At 48.5% G+C, this 19,933-nt stretch overlaps 1 pseudogene; it reads right to left on the reverse strand.

The window, feature by feature from the left end:
- Nucleotides 1-520: 520 nt before the first annotated feature.
- Nucleotides 521-15,113, reverse strand: LOC121571059 (annotated as a pseudogene).
- Between the last annotated feature and the right edge of the window lie 4,820 nt (nucleotides 15,114-19,933).

A 19,933-nucleotide genomic window follows, 5' to 3' on the forward strand; every position in this document is an offset into this window, starting at 1 on the left:
TCACACACACACACACACACACTCCTCTGTAGACTTGTTCCCCCGACCAACCATGCATTGGCAATATCAGCTTGGCCTGGATGGCTTACAGCTGGCTCCATACTCTGTGTAGGGAATTCTCCCTTCTCCTCTACCCTCCATAAACCCTTTGTACAGATTGACTGGGAATTGGGCAGGATAGAATACAAATTTGCATTCATTTTAATAACCTTAACACTCTTTGGACGGGTCCTTGCAGTTCTATACCAAAGTCAGGGAAGAAATCAGACAAAATCACTTTCTTGCGAAGGGAGCCAAATGACCTTAGCACTGTTTTACAAAAAAAAATCAGGGTTGACAGAGAAAAGTGGTGAGACGGAATGTCTTAAGACCACAACTACAATGTGTTTCAGATGGGCTTCAATTCAAAATGGCATGTAGGAACACTGCAATGGACCAAGCTTGGTTGCAGTTGATTAGAACAGAACATTGAGCAAAAAATAGCTTTTATTGGCTGATTTGCTCTGTGCCCATTGGCTGTTTAGTTATTTGTCCTGGTCTGAGATCTGTACTTGGAGATGATCCCGGCGTACCCCCTTCCAGAGCGGTATGCAGTCCATGGCCACTCTGGTCGAGAGAAGTCCATGTGGAGCAGGCCGAAGCGAACTCGTCGGCCCATTCAAAGTTATCCAGGAGGGACCAGGTGAAATAGCCTAGCACATCAACACCATCCTCTCTGAGAGCTAGAACAAAAGCACAAAGAGACAAAGAACAAGTTAATAACAGACGATGCTAGCCTTATTAAATAGGTGACAATGCACATGAAGGGCTAATCTGAAAATACTTTCTTCACACATTACAAAAGAACAAGATCCCGTTATCTCTCAACCTTAGACAACGGAACAGGATCATCAAATTGGAATGTCACGGATTCTGCCGAGGCTGCCCCTCTTCCTTGCTCGGGCAGGCTTCGGCGTTCGTCGTCACCGGAATACTAGCTACTGCCGATCTATGTTCTATGTTTCTATGTTCTACCTGTTGTTGTCTGATTGTCACACACCTGTTTCCCATCATGTAATTACTCCTTCCCTATTTAACCCGGTGGCTCCCATTGTGTTTTGTGCGTGTTTGTTATTTCGTTTCGTGTGTCGTTTGTTGAGCGGGTTTGCTCCTCCCTTTGTGGAGGTATTTTGTATTTGTTTCTTTACTTATCAATAAAGTACGTTTTCATTGAGTTCTGTGTCCTGCGCCTGACTTCGACCCACCGCATTACACTGACACTCGTGACAGAAACACGCACCAGTATGGAGTCAGCAGGTACAGCCAGTCCGTCCGGATCGATGGAGGAATGAGTCCAACGACAGGAGAGCATGATCCAGGCTCTCGGCACCGCTATGGAGAGAGTGGTAAATACTATGGAACGATGGGAGAGAGGTAGCTTTCCTACACCTCCTCCAACCACTCAACCACCCACACCACTGTCCACCCCTTCGCCACCTGGGTCCAGTGGGATTCGGCTCTCGCTCCCGAGGGCATATGATGGTACACCAGCCGGGTGTCAGGGTTTTCTTCTCCAGGTAGAGCTCTACCTGGCAACCATTCACCCGGCACCCTCGGGATACAAGAGCGTGTCCGCCCTCATCTCCTGTCTGTCGGGGAAGGCGCTCGAGTGGACCAACGCCGACTGGGGAGGAATTGACGCTACATCAGTCCGTTACGAGATTTCACCCGCCGCTTCCGGGCGGTATTCGATCATCCACCGGAGGGGAGAGCGGCGGGCGAATGTCTGTTCCACCTAAGACAGGAGAGGAGGAGCGCGCAGGATTTTGCGCTGGAGTTCAGGACTCTGGCAGCCAGCGCAGGATGGAATGAGAGGGCCCTGATCGACCACTATCGATGCAGCCTAAGGGAGGACGTTCGTCGGGAACTGGCCTGCAGGGAAACCAACTTCAACCTGGACCAACTGGTGGATATGTCCATCAGGCTGGATAACCTGATGGAAACCCGCGGACGTTCTGATCGGGGCCCGTCCATTCCATCCCCCAGCACCTACGACCCTACCCCCATGGAGCTCGGAGGTGCTGCGCTTAGTGAGACCAGGAGAGGGGCCGTCCCCTGTACCAACTGTGGCCGCAGAGGACACACTGCATTTACATTTACATTTTAGTCATTTAGCAGACGCTCTTATCCAGAGCGACTCACAAATTGGTGCATTCACCCTATAGCCAGTGGGAAAACCACTTTACAAATTTTTTTTTTTGGGGGGGGGGTAGAAGGATTACTTTATCCTATCCCAGGTATTCCTTAAAGAGGTGGGGTTTCAAATGTCTCCGGAAGGTGGTGAGTGACTCCGCTGTCCTGGCGTCGTGAGGGAGCTTGTTCCACCATTGGGGTGCCAGAGCAGCGAACAGTTTTGACTGGGCTGAGCGGGAACTATGCTTCCGCAGAGGAAGGGGAGCCAGCAGGCCAGAGGTGGATGAACGCAATGCCCTCGTTTGGGTGTAGGGACTGATCAGAGCCCGAAGGTACAGAGGTGCCGTTCCCCTCACTGCTCCATAGGCAAGCACCATGGTCTTGTAACGGATGCGAGCTTCAACTGGAAGCCAGTGGAGTGTGCGGAGGAGGGGGGTGACGTGAGAGAACTTGGGAAGGTTGAACACCAGACGGGCTGCGGCATTCTGGATGAGTTGTAGGGGTTTAATGGCACAGGCAGGGAGGCCAGCCAACAGCGAGTTGCAGTAATCCAGACGGGAGATGACAAGTGCCTGGATTAGGACCTGTGCCGCTTCCTGTGTAAGGCAGGGTCGTACTCTCCGAATGTTGTAGAGCATGAACCTGCAGGAGCGGGTCACCGCCTTGATGTTAGCGGAGAACGACAGGGTGTTGTCCAGGGTCACGCCAAGGCTCTTCGCACTCTGGGAGGAGGACACAACGGAGTTGTCAACCGTGATGGCGAGATCATGGAACGGGCAGTCCTTCCCGGGAGGAAGAGCAGCTCCGTCTTGCCAGGGTTCAGCTTGAGGTGGTGATCCGTCATCCATACTGATATGTCTGCCAGACATGCAGAGATGCGATTCGCCACCTGGTTATCAGAAGGGGGAAAGGAGAAGATTAGTTGTGTATCGTCAGCGTAGCAATGATAGGAGAGGCCATGTGAGGATATGACAGAGCCAAGTGACTTGGTGTATAGGGAGAAAAGGAGAGGGCCTAGAACTGAGCCCTGGGGGACACCAGTGGTGAGAGCACGTGGTGCGGAGACAGCTTCTCGCCACGCCACTTGGTAGGAGCGACCGGTCAGGTAGGACGCAATCCAGGAGTGAGCCGCGCCGGAGATGCCCAGCTCGGAGAGGGTGGAGAGGAGGATCTGATGGTTCACAGTATCAAAGGCAGCAGACAGGTCTAGAAGGACAAGAGCAGAGGAGAGAGAGTTAGCTTTAGCAGTGCGGAGAGCCTCCGTGACACAGAGAAGAGCAGTCTCAGTTGAATGACCAGTCCTGAAACCTGACTGGTTTGGATCAAGAAGGTCATTCTGAGAGAGATAGCAAGAGAGTTGGCTAAAGACGGCACGCTCAATAGTTTTGGAAAGAAAAGAAAGAAGGGATACTGGTCTGTAGTTGTTGACATCAGTGGGATCGAGTGTTGGTTTTTTTGAGAAGGGGGAGCAACTCTCGCTCTCTTGAAGACGGAAGGGACATGGCCAGCGGTCAAGGATGAGTTGATCAGCGAGGTGAGGTAGGGGAGAAGGTCACCGGAGATGGTCTGGAGAAGAGAGGAGGGGATGGGGTCAAGCGGGCAGGTTGTTGGGCGGCCTGCAGTCACAAGTCGCAGGATTTTATCTGGAGAGAGAGGGGAGAAAGAAGTCAAAGCATAGGGTAGGGCAGTGTGAGTAGGACCAGCAGTGTCATTAGACTTAACAAACGAGGATCGGATGTCGTCAACCTTCTTTTCAAAGTGGTTGACGAAGTCATCCACAGAGAGAGAGGAGGGGGGGAGGATTCAGCAGGGAGGAAAATGTGGCAAAGAGCTTCCTAGGGTTAGAGGCAGATGCTTGGAATTTAGAGTGGTAGAAAGTGGCCTTAGCAGCAGAAACAGATGAAGAAAATGTAGAGAGGAGGGAGTGAAAAGATGCCAGGTCGGCAGGGAGTTTAGTTTTCTTCCATTTCCGCTCCGCTGCCCGGAGCTCTGTTCTGTGAGCTCGCAATGAGTCATCAAGCCACGGAGCTGGAGGGGAGGACCGAGCCGGCCGGGAGGATAGGGGACACAGAGAGTCAAAGGATGCAGAAAGGGAGGAGAGGAGGGTTGAGGAGGCAGAATCAGGAGATTGGAGGGAGAAGGATTGAGCAGAGGGAAGAGATGATAGGATGGAAGAGGAGATAGTAGTGGGAGAGAGAGAGCGAAGGTTGCGGCGACGCATTACCATCTGTGTAGGGGCAGAGTGAGTAGTGTTGGAGGAGAGCGAGAGAGAAAAGGAAACAAAGTAGTGGTCGGAGACATGGAGGGGAGTTGCAGTGAGATTAGTAGAAGAGCAGCATCTAGTAAAGATGAGGTCAAGCGTATTGCCTGCCTTGTGAGTAGGGGGGGACGGTGAGAGGGTGAGGTCAAAAGAGGAGAGGAGTGGAAAGAAGGAGGCAGAGAGAAATGAGTCAAATGTGGACATAGGGAGGTTGAAATCCCCCAAAACTGTGAGGGGTGAGCCATCCTCAGGAAAGGAACTTATCAAGGCGTCAAGCTCATTGATGAACTCTCCAAGGGAACCTGGAGGGCGATAGATGACAAGGATATTAAGCTTAAATGGGCTAGTGACTGTGACAGCATGGAATTCAAATGAGGAGATAGACAGGTGGGTTAGGGGAAAAATTGAGAATGTCCACTTGAGAATGTCCACACTGCTGGTCGGTGCTGGGGAGGGTCCCCATGGAGTCGAGGCAGTAGGCAGAGCACTGGTCGACCGTCTCAGGTGAGTAAGCACCCGACTCACCCAGAGCTCCCTGTTGCTCATATGTGTATTGAAGTTGTTTTCCCAGAGTTTTCTCCTCATTCCCAGCATAAGGCGCTAGTAGATTCAGGCGCAGCTGGGAATTTTATTGATCGTCAGTATTCACTTAGTTTAGGGATTCCCACTGTACGTGTTGATGTGCCCTTCCCTGTACATGCATTATATAGTCGCCCGTTAGGGTCAGGCCTAATCAGGGAGGTCACCGCTCCACTCTTAATGAGGACGCAGGGGGGTCACGAGGAGAGGATTAGTCTCTATCTGATTGATTCTCCTGCGTATCCTGTGGTGTTGGGACTTCCCTGGTTAACCACTCATGATCCCACTATTTCATGGCAACAGATGGCTCTCAAGGGATGGTCCTGTCAGTGCTCAGGGAGGTGTGTAGGGGTTTCCTTTGGGGCTACTACGGTGGAGAGTCCAAACCAGGTCTCCACCATGCACATTCCCTCCGAGTATGCTGATTTGGCTCTCGCCTTCAGTAAAAAGAGGGCGACTAAATTACCACCCCATCGTCCGGGGGATTGTGCGATAAATCTCCAGGTGGGCGCTGCACTTCCCCGGAGTCACGTGTATCCTCTGTCACAGGAGGAGAAGGCAGCTATGGAAACACATGTCTCCGAATCTCTGAGACATGGATACATTCGGCCTTCCACTTCACCTGTTTCCTCAAGTTTCTTTTTCGTGAAGAAGAAGGATGGTGGGTTACGCCCGTGCATTGATTACCGTGGTCTTAATCAGATCACCGTCAAGTACAGCTATCCACTACCTCTGATAGCTTGTATGACGGAGTCATTGCACGGGGCGCGCTTCCTCACGAAATTGGATCTCAGGAGCGCGTACAACCTGGTGCGTATCCGGGAGGGAGATGAGTGGAAGACGGCATTCAGTACCACCTCAGGACACTACGAGTACCTCGTCATGCCATACGGGTTAATGAATGCTCCATCAGTCTTCCATTCCTTTGTCGATGTGATTTTCAGGGATCTGCACGGACAAGGTGTAGTGGTGTATATTGCTGACATTCTCATATACTCCGCTACACGGGCCGAGCATGTGTCCCTGGTGCGTAAAGTGCTTGGACAACTGTTGAAGCATGACCTGTATGCCAAGGCGGAGAAATGCCTGTTCTTTCAGGAGACCATCTCCTTCCTAGGGTACCACATGTCCGCGTCTGGGATGAGGATGGAGAGTGACCGCATTTCGGCCGTGCGTAATTGGTCAACTCCAACCACGGTGAAGGAGGTGCAGCGATTTTTGGTGTTTGCCAACTACTACCGGAGGTTTATCCGGGGCTTTGGTCAGGTAGCGGCTCCCATTACCTCGTTGCTGAAGGGGGGACCGGTGCGTCTGCGGTGGTCAGCTGAGGCGGACAGGGCGTTCAGTCATCTGAATAACCTGTTTACCTCGGCTCCAGTGCTGGCTCATCCGGATCCCTCTTTGGCTTTCATGGTTGAGGTGGACGCGTCGGAGGCTGGGATAGGTGCTGTACTTTCCCAGTGCTCGGGCACACCACCCAAACTCTGCCCCTGTGCGTTCTTTTCGAAGAAGCTCAGCCCGGCGGAGCGCAACTATGATGTGGGGGACCGGGAGCTGTTGGCTGTGGTCCAAGCCCTGAAAGCATGGAGACATTGGCTTGAGGGGGCTAAACACCCTTTTCTCATTTTGACTGACCACTGCAATCTGGAGTACATCCGGGCAGCGAGGAGATTAATCCCTCGCCAGGCAAGGTGGTCCATGTTTCTCACCCGTTTTGTTTTCACCCTTTCTTACAGGCCAGGTTCCCAGAACGCTAAGGCAGATGCTCTGTCCCGACTGTATGACATGGAGGAGAGTTCCGTGGAGCCCACTCCCATACTCCCGGCGTTGTGTCTGGTGGCACCGGTGGTGTGGGAGGTGGACGCGGACATCGAACGGGCGTTGCGTAACGAACCTACTCCTCCCCAGTGTCCAGAGGGTTGTGTGTATGTCCCGCTGGATATCCGCGATCGTTTGATCTATTGGGCTCACAGGTCACCCTCCTCTGGTCATCCTGGTATCGGTCGGACAGTGCATTGTCTTAGTGGGAAGTACTGGTGACCCACCTTAGCTAAGGACGTGAGGGATTATGTTTCCTCCTGCTCGGTGTGCACCCAGTGTAAGGCTCCTAGACACCTGCCCAGAGGGAAATTGCAACCGCTACCCGTTCCACAACAACCGTGGTCCCACCTATCGGTGGATTTCGTGACGGATATTCCCCCCTCACAAGGGAACACCACGATCCTGGTCGTTGTGGATCGGTTTTCTAAGTCCTGCTGCCTCATTCCTCTGCCCGGTCTCCCTACGGCCCTACAGACTGCTGAGGCCCTATGTCTTCCGGCACTATGGGGTACCTGAGAATATAGTGTCTGATCGGGGTTCCCAGTTCACCTCAAGGGTCTGGAGGGCATTCATGGAACGTCTGGGAGTCTCGGTCAGCCTGACCTCAGGGTTTCACCCCGAAAGTAACGGGCAGATGGAGAGAGTCAACCAGGAGGTTGGTAGGTTTCTGAGGTCATATTGCCAGGACCGGCGGGGGGAGTGGTCGGTTTTCCTCCCCTGGGCAGAGATGGCCCAAAACTCACTCCACCACTCCTCCACTAACCTTACTCCATTCCAGTGTGTATTAGGTTATCAGCCGGTCCTGGCACCATGGCATCAGAGCCAGATCGAGGCACCTGCGGTGGATGAATGGTTTCGGCGCTCGCAGGAGACCTGGAACGCTGCCCATGTGTGCCTGCAGCGGGCCATCGGATGGCAAAAGGCGAGCGCCGACCGCCACCGCAGTGAGGCTCCGGTGTATGCACCGGGGGACCGGGTCTGGCTCTCGACCCGAAACCTGCCCCTTCGCCTGCCCTGCCGGAAGCTGGGTCAGCGGTTTGTGGGGCCATTCAAAGTCCTGAGGAGATTGAACGATGTATGTTATAGGATACAGCTTCCTCCTGAGTATCGTATTAACCCCTCGTTCCATGTGTCTCTCCTCAGGCCGGAGGTAGCTGGTCCACTCCAGGAGTCTGAGATACAGGAGGTTCCTCCGCCCCCACTGGACATCGAGAGGGCACCAGCGTACTCGGTCCGTTCCATCTTAGATTTGAGGTGTCGGGTAGGAGGCCTGCAGTATCTCGTGGAGTAAGAGGGGTACGGTGCTGGGTCCCTAGGAGGACCTCGATCCCTCCATGTTGAGGGATTTCCACCGCAGTCATCCGACTCGCCCTGCGCCGTGTCCTCCTGGCTGTCCCCGTCAGGGGGGGGGGGGTACTGTCACGGATTCTGCCGAGGCTGCCCCTCCTCCTTGCTCGGGCAGGCTTCGGCGTTCGTCGTCACCGGAATACTAGCTACTGCCGATCTATGTTCTACCTGTTGTTGTCTGATTGTCACACACCTGTTTCCCATCGTGTAATTACTCCTTCCCTATTTGACCCGGTGGCTCCCATTGTGTTTTGTGCGTGTTTGTTATTTCATTTTGTGTGTCGTTTGGTGAGCAGGTTTGCTCCTCCCTGTGTGGAGGTATTTTGTATTTGTTTCTTTACTTATCAGTAAAGTACGTTTTCATTGAGTTCTGTGTCCTGCGCCTGACTTCGACCCACTGCATTACACTGACACTCGTGACATGGAATCAGGTGACTCAGCCCCCTTAGTTTCTGGATCTTGCATATATACTAGAATTGTATGTACCATGCAACCTTTCAGAGGTTTAAATAGTACAAGAAGCGACTGGCCCAGCGTCGTCCAGGGTAGGGGAGGGAATGGCCGGCAGGGATGTAGCTCAGTTGATAGAGCATGGCGTTTGCAACGCCAGGGTTGTGGGTTCGTTTCCCACAGGGGGTATGAAAAAAATAAAAAATAATAATGTATGCACTAACTGTAAGTCGCTCTGGATAAGAGCGTCTGCTAAATGACTAAAATGTAAATGTAAATGGTCAAATAGAATTTCAGAAGAAAGTAAAATTATAAAATTAAAGATTATCCATAATATGCAGTACACTCTAAAACCTAGGGGTTCAACAAGGGTTCTTCTAAGATCCTCAAAGTTCTTTGAAGAACCTTAGGGTTCATGGCACTGACATTGCCCCCAAAAGGTTCTTCCAAGAACCCCATAGGAGGTGGGGTTCATCGAGGAACCTCCTTAGTTGGTGGGAGTTCTTGCAGGAACCTAACTGCCCAACTGAAACATTTGGATTTGAATTTGAAAGGACAGCAGGTGCACGCACTTAACTGAAAAATGTAAAGCTCTCCTCAGTTTAAGTTAAGGTTTGTCCCTTGTATGATCTACATTGATATTGTTTTATGATGATACCATCTATCTTTTCATATTTGTGCAAATCTTCTAAAACAGAAAATGGACAATTCAATGGATATCAAATCAACAAAGAGGTAAGAATATGTAGGCTATAAGAATATGTTGAAGGCTAGCTGTATTGGTTGCAAATGCCTGAACTGCTCACTTTTGTGTCAGTGTCTGCAGGTACACAGAGGAGGAGGCATACAAAGGTATGTCAATTGGTATTGGTATGTTATGCAGATCACATGTACCATCCTCCTCCCTTACCTCTTCAATGAGTATCCCACAGGCCTCTACATTATGGACAAGGTACAGTGAGGGAAAAAAGTATTTGATCCCCTGCTGATTTTGTACGTTTGCCCACTGACAAAGACATGATCAGTCTATAATTTGAATGGTAGGTTTATTTGAACAGTGAGAGACAGAATAACAACAACAAAAATCCAGAAAAACGCATGTCAAAAATGTTATGAATTGATTTGCATTTTAATGAGGGAAATAAGTATTTGACCCCTCTGCAAAACATGACTTAGTACTTGTTGGCAAAACCCTTGTTGGCAATCACAGAGGTCAGACATTTATTGTAGTTGGCCACCAGGTTTGCACACATCTCAGGAAGGATTTTGTTCCACTCTTCTTTGCAGATCTTCTCCAAGTCATTAAGGTTTCGAGGCTGACGTTTGGCAACTAGAACCTTCAGCTCCCTCCACAGATTTTCTATGGGATTAAGGTCTGGAGACTGGCTAGGCCACTCCAGGACCTTAATGTGCTTCTTCTTGAGCCACTCCATTGTTGCCTTGGCCGTTTGTTTTGGGTCATTGTCATGCTGGAATACCCATCCACGACCCAAATTAAATGCCCTGGCTGAGCGAAGGAGGTTCTCACCCAAGATTTGACGGTACATGGCCCCGTCCATCGTCCCTTTGATGCGGTGAAGTTGCCCTGTCCTCTTAGCAGAAAAACACCCCCAAAGCATAATGTTTCCACCTCCATGTTTGACGGTGGGGATGGTGTTCTTGGAATCATTCAGATGTTCATTGGCAAATTTCAGACGGCCCTGTATATGTGCTTTCTTGAGCAGGGGGACCTTGCGGGCGCTGCAGGATTTCAGTCCTTCACGGCGTAGTGTGTTACCAATTGTTTTCTTGGTGACTATGGTCCCAGCTGCCTTGAGATCATTGACAAGATCCTCCCGTGTAGTTCTGGGCTGATTCCTCACCGTTCTCATGATCATTGCAACTCCACGAGGTGAGATCTTGCATGGAGCCCCAGGCCAAGGGAGATTGACAGTTCTTTTGTGTTTCTTCCATTTGCGAATGATCGCACCAACTGTTGTCACCTTCTCACCAAGCTGCTTGGCGATGGTCTTGTAGCCCATTCCAGCCTTGTGTAGGTCTACAATATTGTCCCTGACATCCTTGGAGAGCTCTTTGGTCTTGGCCATGGTGGAGAGTTTGGAATCTGATTGATTGATTGCTTCTGTGGACAGGTGTCTTTTATACATATAACAAACTGAGATTAGGAGCACTCCCTTTAAGAGTGTGCTCCTAATCTCAGCTCGACACCTGGGAGCCAGAAATCTTTCTGATTGAGATGGGGTCAAATACTTATTTCCCTCATTAAAATGCAAATCAATTTATAAAATTTTTGACATGCGTTTTTCTGGACTTTTTTGTTGTTATTCTGTCTCTCACTGTTCAAATAAACCTACCATTAAAATTATAGACTGATAATTTCTTTGTCAGTGGGCAAACGTACAAAATCAGCAGGGGATCAAATACCTTTTTCCTTCACTGTATGTGTATGAAATCCATTATCAAAACAGTTTTTTTCATTCACATTTACCACAAAAACCAAGGTATCAAATCCAATCCAATCCAAATCAAAATAAATACTTATTTTCCACCATAATTTGTAAATAAATTCATAAAAAATCCTACAATGTGATTTTCTGGAAAAAAAATTCTCATTCTGTCTGTCATAGTTAACGTGTACCTATGATGAAAATTACAGGCCTCTCTCATCTTTTTAAGTGGGAGAACTTGCACAATTGGTGGCTGACTAAATACTTTTTTTCCCCACTGTACACATATTTAGCAGATGTTATTGCGGGTGTAGCGAAATGCTTGTGTTCCTAGCACCAACAGTGCAGTAGTATCTAACAATTCACAACAATACACACAAATCTAAAAGAAAAATATATACATTTTAGATCGAGCAATGTCGGAGTGGCATTGACTAAAATACAGTAGAATAGAATACAGTATATACATATGAGATGAGTAAAGCAATATGTAAAAAAATTTAAAGTGACTAGTGTTCCATTATTAAAGTGGCCAGTTATTCCATGTGTATGTAAATAGGGCAGCAGACTCTAAGGTGCAGGGTTGCGTAACCGTGTGGAAGCCGGCTAGTGATGGCTATTTAACAGTCTGATGGCCTTGAGATAGAAGCAGTTTTTCAGTCTCTTGGTCCCAGCTTTGATGCACCTGTACTGACCTCGCCTTCTGGATGATAGCGGGGTGAACAGGCCATGGCTCGGGTGGTTGATGTCCATGATTATCTTTTTGGCCTTTCTGTGACATCGGGTGCTGTAGGTGTCCTGGAGGGCATGTAGTTTGCCGTCGGTGAAATGTTGGGCAGACCGCACCACCCTCTGGAGAGCCCTGCTGTTGTGGGTGGTGAAGTTCCCGTACCAGGCAGTGATACAACCCGACAGGATGCTCTCAATTGTGCATCTGTAAAAGTTTATGAGGGTTTTAGGGGCCAAGCCACATTTCTCCAGCCTCCTGAGGTTGGAATACTGCTGTGTGCATGTTTTGTTAAACATCTGTAGAATTACTATTTTTTGAATTCACAGACTTCACCCTCCCTACACCTCTGATGAATAGTACAGGAAACCTGTTCGATCACCATGCACTGCAAAATCATTCTGGCTATGGATACGGAGAACATCAACACATTAACATCAACAGGCCAGAGGATATACCCATTGGACTTGGGGCTCTGCTGGGAGTTTACCTCATATTTAGACTTTTTAATTCTGCTTTGCCACTAAAATCATAATAAACACTGACAACTAAAATATAGTGTTATTGTTCTTATTGTTATGCACATTATTATTATTAATAATAATAATAATAATAATAATAGGGGAGGGGGTAGTTCAAAAATTAACCCCAAAAGTTTATTCAAAGGGTTCTTCGAGGATCCATTATTTGAAGAACCCATAGGGGTTCCCCCACAGTTTCAATTTGAAGAACCCCTAAAGGATACTACAGGAACCTTTTCTTTTTAGAGTGTACCTCTATGGTGGCCTGCTGTGGTCATTACCTCTGGCTACTTCCTGGATGATGTCCTGGTAAAACCCACAGCCTTGGATGTCTTCCATGTCCACTGGCCCCACCTGGGAGAAGCCATTTTCTGTGATGTAGACCGCAGGGTTACTGAATGTGTCCTGTGAAAAGGGGTAGCCATCATTGTCCAAGACATGAGTTCACTAATGACAGTCAAACAACACAACGCGTGAGTGTGTGTGTTCGTTCCACTGTTACAGGACTCCACTCATGCTAATGATCTGTGACAACCAGCAACAGAAGGAAATTGCTCATTGCTCACCTGAAGCAATCAATGTGACACAATTCGATGTGACAACTGTAATGGATGTTCAATCTGTTTACTGTGCAAAAAATAAACAATAGCAAGCAACTCTATTAATGTTAAATGCTTTCTCCTCACTCAAGGTTTGGCTCAATTTGATTGGCTCAATTTGACTCGCTCAAGGCAGGTGAATCGATTCATGAATGTATAACTCGCATGGAAAATCACAGGAAATGATCGATTCTCAAACTTCAATTTATCCTTTGAATTGACTGCTTTTAAATGGTGCTGACCCTGTTAAGCTGGGCACTGTGCGAATACTTTAAAAATGTGTACTTTCCTTCAAGTAATCTGACATGATGTGGGTTGGTGGAAGCTGTGAGGTGGACATTTAGAAAATTATTTTCAAAGTATTGGAACAGGGCCCTGGTTGTCTTTACCTTAACGTACTTCAGCAGTTTCCTCAGGCTGTCAGGAACCACAGCCAGCCATGACACCCCACACACCGGCCAGGACGGGTCCACCTCCCCCTCTGCATCCTGGTCACTCTTCAACCCCAAAACCCATGGACAGCCTTCCATACGCTTCACCCTCCAAGACGTCTAGTAGTTCAACGCAAAGAAGTCAGCCGTAACATAAATAATAGGTTCGTCCTTGGATAACCTGAGCAGTCTAGAACCTTGGTAACCCAGTTCTTTGCTTTTGACCTCAATACTAGACCTCATCACTTCTTGGTAGTCCCCAGTCATAATCACGGGCCAGGCGAACCAGCCTAGGAAAAAGGCGAGGTAGCGTTCAGTGGCGGCTGTGTCATCAGGGTTGGCCGGGTCCAACAGTTCAGGCCAGTTTTTTTTGCCCTGTAGAAGCCGCTGTAGCTGTGGGCACATAGCATGTTGTGGCCCAACAGGTAGGCAGACATCCTTGGTTCTTTTATCCCCCGGGGCAAAGATGCCATCCTCGTGGCCCAGTTTAGCGCACACATACGGCTTGTTCGACGTGATCCACAGTTTCAAAAGCAGAAGCGGGCGTAACTGTCAAACACAGCCGCCATCTCAGGTGATTTCCAACCTGGAGAGCTTGTGGCAGGTCAAAGTGGTACAAACCATGGGTAACACGTCACTAGCCAGCAAGTCATGGATCACTTTGTTGTAGGATCCCGCACACCTGCAGGACAGAGACACGTAGCATAGTAGTGAATGATGGGTATCAAGGCTAAATTAGGCTTAAAGCAGGGACCCTACACTTACAAGACCCCTTGACAGAGTTTATGGCACTGCATGTTTTTACAAAAGCCTGGTAGTAACACAATAATAACGTATGATATTTATTTTTCTAGCATATTATATGCCACAGCCATTTACCACAAATAAATACTGAAGGGATGCTGAATAACCACTACAGACTCAAGGTAAGTCTTCAAGATGGGTCCCCTGAGTAAGGCTACCTTTCTTATTGACATGTTGGCAGGGCCAGGACAGAGACAGGCGGTAGTGGGTCAGGCATATCTGGCAGATACACTTCAGGTCCTCTTTCCAGAGCTCATAGCTGTTACAGGGGTTAGTGCTATCCGGTATCCTTGGGACGTCTAAAGACACTGTAAGATCGTATTTTATAGCTTATCTAGAAATGTTGGCAATAGAACAAGCTTTAAAATCATGCTCACCTGACCCAGATTGCGATTTATAATGGACCGTTTTTGGACTGCGTAAACAACAACCGTAATTGTGTAATGGCGAGGATGCAGAGTTGTGTTCCAAACAAAGCAACTACAAGAGTGCTTCTTCTAGTTCCTCAACCGCACAGCTAGAAGAGCTGAAGACTTAGTTGAAGACTCTTCTTTCAGTCATAAAAGTGCATGAAAATTGCTTACTGGCCAGTGCACACTTTGGAGAGGTGTGTGGCCACTTGGAGACACCAGTTAATCCTCTCACACAAACCCTTGTAAAATGTTTGTCTTGTGTTGTACCTACCCTACATTTTCCAGGAATAGTCTCATCATGTTACTGAATGTATCCAGAGTATTTTCAGATTTCATTATCAACAAATGGGGCGAAAAGTACAGTAAATGTAAAATGCACATAAATCAACAGTGGATTCAGTCTTGTGTCAGGCAGGTGAACTGTTGTGTACTCGCCTTTTTGAACCTCAAATACACTACACATTTAAAATTTCCTTCATTGCAGGAAAGTTATCCTGCAACAAGGTGATCAAATTAACATCCTACATCTGCTGCTCATACATAACTTCATTCACGTTTCAATTATTAGGCTAATATCAAGACATGATGCAGTGGCTGAGGGAAACAGTCAGTCCCGTTTTGCATTCGTGATCAAACTGTAGCCCAGGGCCGGCTCCAGGCATAAGTGACATAAGCGCTAGAGGGCCCCAGTCCCAGTTCTATATATTCTTTCGGAAAGTATACAGACCCCTTGCCTTTTTCCACATTTTGTTACGTTACAGCCTTATTCTAAAATGGATTAAATAAAAAATATTCCTCTTTAATCTACACACATTACCCTATACGGTTTGCAACTGCACATGGGGACAAAGATCATACTTTTTGGACAAATGTCCTCTGGTCTGATGAAACAAAAATAGAACTGTTTGGCCATAATGACCATCGTTATGTTTGGAGGAAAAAAGGGGATGCTTGCTAGCCGAAAAACACCATCCCACTTCTGGAGGAAACCTGGCACCATCCCTACGGTGAAGCATGGTGGTGGCAGCATCATGCTGTGGGGATGTTTTTCAGCGGCAGGGACTGGGAGACTAGTCAGGATTAAGGGAAAGATTAACGGAGCAAAGTACAGAGAGATCCTTAATGAAAACCTGCTCCAGAGCGCTCAGGACCTCAGACTAGGGCCAAGGTTCACCTTCCAACAGGAAATTGACCCTAAGCACACAGCCAAGACAACGCAGGAGTGGCTTGGGAACAAGTCTCTGAATGTCCGTGAGTGGCCCAGCAAGAGCCGGACTTGAACCCGATCTAACATCTCTGGAGAGATCTGAAAATAGCTGTGCAGCAACGTTCCCCATCCAACTTGACAGAGCTTGAGAGGATCTGCAGAGAAGAATGGGAGAAACTCCCCAAATATACAGGTGTGCCAAGCTTATAGCGTACTTCCCAAGAAGACTGCCAAAGGTGCTTCAACAAAGTACTGAGTAAAGGGTCTGAATAGTTATGTAAATGTGATATTTCCGGGTGGGTTTTAAATACATTTGCTAACATTTCTAAAAAACTGTTTTTGTTTTGTCATTATGGGGTATTGTGTGTAGATTGATGAGGGAAAAAAACAATTTAATCAATTTTAGAATAAGGCTGTAACGTAACAAAATGTTGAAAATGTCACGCCCTGGCCTATAGAACTCTAGCTAGTTTGGTCAGGGTGTGAATTTCTAGGTTTGTATTTCTATGTTTGGCCGGGTGTGGTTCCCAATCAGAGGCAGCGGTCGCTCGTTGTCTCTGATTGGGGATCATACTTAGGCAGCCAGTTTTCCTGCCTGTGTTGTGGGATCTTGTTGTGTTCCTGTTTTAGGCTTGTGTGTTAGCCTTTGGAGTTAAGTTTTGTTATTTTGGTTACTGTGTTGTGTGTTTATTCTTTAATAAACATGTACGCCTTTCATGCTGCACCTTGGTCCGTCCCGTTCCTTAACGTACGTGACAGAAAAACCCACCACCAATGGACCAAGCAGCGTGCCCAGGAGGAGCAGAGAGGATGGACCTGGTGGGAGATAAGAGAGGATCTGGCAAGGCAGATGGAGGCCCTGAAAGGGATCAGGGTGGAGAGACAGCCCCAATAAACATTTTTGGGGGGGCTAAAAGGGTGGTCGGGGAGCGACAAAGAGGAGCCTCGACCACTGCACTCGTGGGGGCTCAAGGAGGAGTCCTCACTGGAGGAGGACGGGGCGTGGAGTGTGAAGGACGGAAACAGTCATAGACCTCCAGCGCCGGTTCCCAGTCCGGTATGCCCCGTACCTGCTCTCCGCACCAAGCCAGTGGTGCGTGTTCCCAGTCTGGCCCGGCCTGTTCCTGCTCCCCGCACCAAGCCAGTAGTGCGTGTTCCCAGTCTGGCCCGGCCTGTCCCTGCTCCCCGCACCAAGCCAGTGGTGCGCGTCGCCAGTCTGACCCGGCCTGTTCCTGCTCCCCGCACCAAGCCAGTGGTGCGCGTTCCCAGTCTGGCCCGGCCTGTTCCTGCTCCCCTCACCAAGCCAGTGGTGCGCGTCGCCAGTCTGGCCCGGCCTGTTCCTGCTCCCCGCACCAAGCCAGTGGTGCGCATCGCCAGTCCAGCCCGGCCTGTTCCTCCTCCTCGCACCAAGCCAGTGGTACGCGTTGCCAGTCCGACCCGGTCTGTTCCTGCTCCTCGCACCAAGCCAGTGGTGCGCGTCGCCAGTCCGGCACGGCCCGTGCTGTTCCACCGGTGCCTGATCCGGCACCGGTCAGCGGCTCCACTCCGGAGCCAAAGCAGTCCGCTCCACCGGTGCCTGATCTAGCTCCGGTCAGCAGCTCCACGCTGGAGCCAGAGCAGTCCGCTCCACCGGTGCCCAGTCCAGCTCCGGTCAGCGGCTCCACTCCGGAGCCGGAGCCGCCACCGAGGCTGGAAGCCCACCCGGACCCTCCCCTATTCAGTCAGGTTTGTGCGGTCGGAGTCCGCACTTTGGGGGGGGTACTGTCACGCCCTGGCCTATAGAACTCTAGCTAGTTTGGTCTGGGTGTGAATTTCTAGGTTTGTATTTCTATGTTTGGCCGGGTGTGGTTCACAATCAGAGGCAGCAGTCGCTCGTTGTCTCTGATTGGGGATCATACTTAGGCAGCCAGTTTTCCTGCCTGTGTTGTGGGTTTTTGTTGTGTTCCTGTTTTAGGCTTGTGTGTTAGCCTTTGGACCGTCACGGTTAAGTTTTGTTATTTTGGTTACTGTGTCGTGTGTTTATTCTTTAATAAACATGTACGCCTTTCACGCTGCACCTTGGTCCGTCCCGTTCCTTAACGTACGTGACAGAAAAAGTCAAGGGGTTTTAATACTTTCCGAATGCACTGTATACATTATATACAGTGGGGAGAACAAGTATTTGATACACTGCCGATTTTGCAGGTTTTCCTACTTACAAAGCATGTAGAGGTCTGTAATTTTTATCATAGGTACACTTCAACTGTGAGAGATGGAATCTAAAACAAAAATCCAGAAAATCACATTGTATGATTTTTAAGTAATTAATTTGCATTTTATTGCATGACATAAGTATTTGATCACCTATCAACCAGTAAGAATTCCGGCTCTCACAGACCTGTTAGTTTTTCTTTAAGAAGCCCTCCTGTTCTCCACTCATTACCTGTATTAACTGCACTTGTTTGAACTCGTTACCTGTATAAAAGACACCTGTCCACACACTCAATCAAACAGACTCCAACCTCTCCACAATGGCCAAGACCAGAGAGCTGTGTAAGGACATCAGGGATAAAATTGTAGACCTGTACAAGGCTGGGATGGGCTACAGGACAATAGGCAAGCAGCTTGGTGAGAAGGTAACAACTGTTGGCACAATTATTAGAAAATGGAAGAAGTTCAAGATGACGGTTAATCACCCTCGGTCTGGGGCTCCATGCAAGATCTCACCCTGTGGGGCATCAATGATCATGAGGAACGTGAGGGATCAGCCCAGAACTACACGGCAGGACCTGGTCAATGACCTGAAGAGAGCTGGGACCACAGTCTCAAAGAAAACCATTAGTAACACACTACGCCGTCATGGATTAAAATCCTGCAGCGCACGCAAGGTCCCCCTGCTCAAGCCAGTGCATGTCCAGGCCCGTCTGAAGTTTGCCAATGACCATCTGGATGATCCAGAGGAGGAATGGGAGAAGGTCATGTGGTCTGATGAGACAAAAATAAAGCTTTTTGGTCTAAACTCCACTCACCGTGTTTGGAGGGAGAAGAAGGATGAGTACAACCCCAAGAACACTATCCCAACCGTGAAGCATGGAGGTGGAAACATCATTCTTTGGGGATGCTTTTCTGCAAAGGGGACAGGACGACTGCACCATATTGAGGGGAGGATGGATGGGGCCATGTATCGCGAGATCTTGGCCAACAACCTCCTTCCCTCAGTAAGAGCATTGAAGATGGGTCGTGGTTGGGTCTTCCAGCATGACATCGACCCGAAACACACAGCCAGGGCAACTAAGGAGTGGCTCCGTAAGAAGCATCTCAAGGTCCTGGAGTGGCCTAGCCAGTCTCCAGACCTGAACCCAATAGAAAATCTTTGGAGGGAGCTGAAAGTCTGTATTGCCCAGCGACAGCCACGAAACCTGAAGGATCTGGAGAAGGTCTGTATGGAGGAGTGGGCCAAAATCCCTGCTGCAGTGTGTGCAAACCTGGTCAAGACCTACAGGAAACGTATGATCACTGTAATTGCAAACAAAGGTTTCTGTACCAAATATTAAGTTCTGCTTTTCTGATGTATCAAATACTTATGTCAAACAATAAAATGCTAATTAATTACTTAAAAATCATACAATGTGATTTTCTGAATTTTTGTTTTAGATTCCGTCTCTCACAAATGAAGTGTACCTATGATAAAAATTACAGACCTCTACATGCTTTGTAAGTAGGAAAACCTGCAAAATCGGCAGTGTATCAAATACTTGTTCTCCCCACTGTATATATATATATATACAGTTGAAGTCGGAAATTTACATACACTCGATTTTCAACCACTTCACAAATTTCTTGTTAACAAACTATAGTTTTGGCAAGTTGGTTAGGACATCTACTTTGTGAATGACAAAAGTAATTTTTCCAACAATTGTTTACAGACAGATTATTTCACTTATAATTCACTGTATCACAATTCCAGTGGGTCAGAAGTTTACATACACTAAGTTGACTGTGCCTTTAAACAACTGTTTGGCCATAACGACCATCGTTATGTTTGGAGGAAAAAGGGGGATGCTTGCAAGCCGAAGAACACCATCCCAACCGTGAAGCACAGGGGTGGCAGCAACATGCTATGGGGGTGCTTTGCTGCAGGAGGGACTGGTGCACTTCACAAAATAGATGGCATTA

This window comes from Coregonus clupeaformis, chromosome 8 (genome assembly GCF_020615455.1).
Source record: "Coregonus clupeaformis isolate EN_2021a chromosome 8, ASM2061545v1, whole genome shotgun sequence".
Lineage (NCBI taxonomy): Eukaryota > Metazoa > Chordata > Actinopteri > Salmoniformes > Salmonidae > Coregonus > Coregonus clupeaformis.